The sequence below is a fragment of the Rhipicephalus microplus genome, unplaced genomic scaffold (genome assembly GCF_043290135.1).
Source record: "Rhipicephalus microplus isolate Deutch F79 unplaced genomic scaffold, USDA_Rmic scaffold_99, whole genome shotgun sequence".
NCBI lineage: Eukaryota > Metazoa > Arthropoda > Arachnida > Ixodida > Ixodidae > Rhipicephalus > Rhipicephalus microplus.
The window spans coordinates 556,132-560,000 of record NW_027464671.1 but is presented as its reverse complement, the minus strand read 5'-3'; the positions used below and the strand labels follow the sequence as shown (position 1 = coordinate 560,000).

Genomic DNA, 3,869 nt, shown 5'->3' with positions numbered 1-3,869 from the left:
AAGGACCACTTTCGGCGCCGGAGCCGCGTACGAGCCTACTCGAGGCGGAAGAACGAAGCCAGCAAGGGCCTGGCCGCAAGTGCGTTCAATTGTCGGGACGTCCAAGTCCCTCGTTCTTCCGTGCTTCCTCTTTCGGCAAGTCGTTGCGGCACCTTCCCAAAGCGCGCAGACCCGCTAATCGCGACGAGCGCGACGTGGCCGTGCCGCCTTTCCCTCGGCAGCAAGCAAAACGCCTGGCAACGTCGACGCTCCCCTAACCGCGATCTCGCACCGTGTTTCGTGTGGCGAATTCAAAAGCCGGCCGGCGCTGCTGCAACCATTACGGTCGGTACGCATACGCCGCGGAGGGCGGGACGGTCATCGGAGCGTGCGGTTCCTCCATCGAGTACTGCGCACCTCGGCCGTCGCATCGCCGTGCCATGACCGGCCGCGCGTCAACGCGAACCGGTGCCAGCGAGATCCCTCGCCTGCAAGAACCGACCGGCAGCCTCCGTCACCCGAGGACGCGGAGGCGCTTGCCGCGGACGGCGGGACGGTATGCACTGGTGCACAGCGGACCCGTCACATCGCCAGTTCCTTGACCGACCGCCGACGCTTGTGCCGTTCCTCTCGTACTTGGCAGTCGCCGCGCGATTGTCGGGTCTCGTTCTTGCACGCTCGAACGGTCGGGAGGGCACTCGGCTGGCGTTTCGGGAACGCGCAGCCTCGCCTTCTACCGACGTAACCACGACTCGCCGTTCGCGCTCCGCCGCTCCTGTTTACAGTACTAGGCGGTCCCGCAGCGGTCGGGTCGCGCATTTCGAGCGCTTCGAGCCACGGTGCAGTGGCGGGTCGAAAGCCGACCTATGAGTGCGTTGCGCCGTTTGTACCCGCGTCCGCCACCTGGCCGACCGTCCAAGGTCGCGGTGTTGGCGTCCGCTGGGCGCAACAATTTGTCACGGGGTGCCGCTCCACATTCAGGCAGCCCCGTGGGGAAAAGCCGACCCCGCGTCCAAACGGGGTCAGCGGCAGAAAGTGTCGGGCGCAGACGCAGCCGAGGCGCTCACCCTTCACAATCCGTTAATGATCCTTCCGCAGGTTCACCTACGGAAACCTTGTTACGACTTTTACTTCCTCTAAATGATCAAGTTTGGTCATCTTTCCAACAGACCGGCGCAACCGAAAGGCCGCGCCGGACATCGGTCCGAAGACCTCACTAAATCATTCAATCGGTAGTAGCGACGGGTGGTGTGTACAAAGGGCAGGGACGTAATCAACGCGAGCTTATGACTCGCGCTTACTGGGAATTCCTCGTTCAAGGGGAACAATTGCAAGCCCCTATCCCAATCACGAAAGAAGTTCCACGGGTTACCCAGTCTTTTCAGACAGGGATAAAGACACGCTGCTTCCTTCAGTGTAGCGCGCGTGCGGCCCCGGACATCTAAGGGCATCACAGACCTGTTATTGCTCTGTTTCGTGCGGCTAGGAGCCGCTTGTCCCTCTAAGAAGGTTGTAAGGTGCTGGGAACCCCGCACCTATTTAATAGGCTAGAGTCTCGTTCGTTATCGGAATTAACCAGACAAATCGCTCCACCAACTAAGAACGGCCATGCACCACCATCCACCGAATCAAGAAAGAGCTCTCAATCTGTCAATCCTCCCAGTGTCCGGGCCGGGTAAGTTTTCCCGTGTTGAGTCAAATTAAGCCGCAGGCTCCACTCCTGGTGGTGCCCTTCCGTCAATTCCTTTAAGTTTCAGCTTTGCAACCATACTTCCCCCGGAACCCAAATACTTTGGTTTCCCGGAAGCTGCCCGCCGAGTCATTTGAGTAACTCAGGCGGATCGCTGGTTGGCATCGTTTATGGTCAGAACTAGGGCGGTATCTGATCGCCTTCGAACCTCTGACTTTCGTTCTTGATCAATGAAAACATTCTTGGCAAATGCTTTCGCAGTAGTTCGTCTTGCGACGGTCCAAGAATTTCACCTCTAGCGCCGCAATACGAATGCCCCCGTCCGTCCCTCTTAATCATTACCTCGTATTCCAAAAACCAACAGAACAGAAACGAGGTCTTGTTCTATTATTCCATGCAAGTTTATTCAGGCGACTCGCCTGCGTTGAGCACTCTAATTTTTTCAAAGTAAAAGCACCGGCCATCTCGAGGCACACAATGAAGTGCACCAAGAAAGAACCGGCATGATGTTCAGTCCGAGCCGTCGCATCGGGTAGATGCACTACTCGTCTGGAACTGAGATCCAACTACGAGCTTTTTAACCGCAGCAGCTTTAGTATACGCTATTGGAGCTGGAATTACCGCGGCTGCTGGCACCAGACTTGCCCTCCAATTGATCCTCGTTAAAGGATTTAGAGTGTACTCATTTCAATTACGGGGCCTCAAAAGAGTCCCGTATTGTTATTTTTCGTCACTACCTCCCCGTGCCGGGAGTGGGTAATTTGCGCGCCTGCTGCCTTCCTTGGATGTGGTAGCCGTTTCTCAGGCTCCCTCTCCGGAATCGAACCCTGATTCTCCGTTACCCGTAACAACCATGGTAAGCAAGTAACCTACCATCGAAAGTTGATAAGGCAGACACTTGAAAGAAACGTCGCCGGCTCGTGGCCATGCGATCAGCACAAAGTTATCCAGAGTCACCACACAATACGGGCCGAAACCCGATCGATCTTGGTCTAATAAAAGCACCCGTTACCCAAAGGGCTCCAGGCTCACTGCATGTATTAGCTCTAGAATTGCCACAGTTATCCAAGTAGGAAGAAACGATCTAAGGAACCATAACTGATTTAATGAGCCATTCGCGGTTTCGCCTTATTTCGGCATGTACTTAGACATGCATGGCTTAATCTTTGAGACAAGCATATGATTACTGGCAGGATCAACCAGGTAATCGTTCGACTGCGCGTCCGTCCTCGCCTTCGGCGGGCCGGACGCAGTCTGTGTGCGGCGGAGGCCACCTTCAGGCGCCCCAACACGCTTATTTTGCACTCCGAGATGACGGCGTTCGAGCTCGCTACGGCACAACCTTCCCGAAAGACGAGTGGGAGCCGTGCGGCAAGAAGCACGTTCATGCTCGCTCTTTTTCGTTGCATCGACTCGGTCGCGCCGTGCGGGTTGCCCAAGCCCGCTGCACTGTCGGTGGACCGGCCGGAACTAGCAACGGAGCCGAGACCGCAAAGCCGCCAGACGACGGGTCACGCCCGCGTCTTCGGCGCTTTCGCATCTGAATCGCCCGAGGACGACACGGAACACACCTCGATATCGTGGTAAAACGGCACCGTCCGACAACCAGCCCCTAACGCATCAAGCGGATGAGGCTGCAGACGACTGCCGTGGATTCCCCTGGAGCAGACCCGAGGACACGCTTGACGAGGCCGAAGCCCGCCGCATATCAGACACCCGGTCGCTTTCGCGTACGCCGCTCACGAGAACCCCCACATAATAGCAGCGATAAGTACCCAGACCTCCTTGGGCACTAATACGAGCGTACTCGAGAAAATTTCACCGCGGGTGTGCCCCGAAACGTGTGGCACGTTGAGCGTGCCACAAGTCTACGTCGCTCTCAAACCCGCCGAGGTCGTAGAATTTGCGACCCTACTCACGAAATTGCCACCGAGGATACGGCCGCAAACGTACCGCACCTTGGGTAGGCCACGAGTTTGTGCAACACTACGCTGACGGCACAGCACCGAGGTCGTGCGCGCACGCACGGGAAAATTCCGCCGCGGTTTCTGCCGAAAACGTGAGGCACCACGACTCTCCGCAAGTTCGCGTCGACTGCGAAAGACCGAAGTCGTGAACGACGTGTCCGCTACTCGCCGCCGACACGCTGGACACCAAACGTACAACGAATCGACGGCGTCGTAGAGGCCCACGACGCGGT

The 3,869-nt window shown here is 57.2% G+C and overlaps 1 non-coding gene across 1 annotated transcript; it reads right to left on the bottom strand.

Moving 5' to 3' along the window:
• Positions 1 to 1,060: 1,060 nt before the first annotated feature.
• LOC142790341 (small subunit ribosomal RNA) lies at positions 1,061 to 2,875 on the bottom strand. Its single transcript, XR_012889452.1, has one exon. It is a non-coding gene; the product is annotated as a small subunit ribosomal RNA (ribosomal RNA).
• Between the last annotated feature and the right edge of the window lie 994 nt (positions 2,876 to 3,869).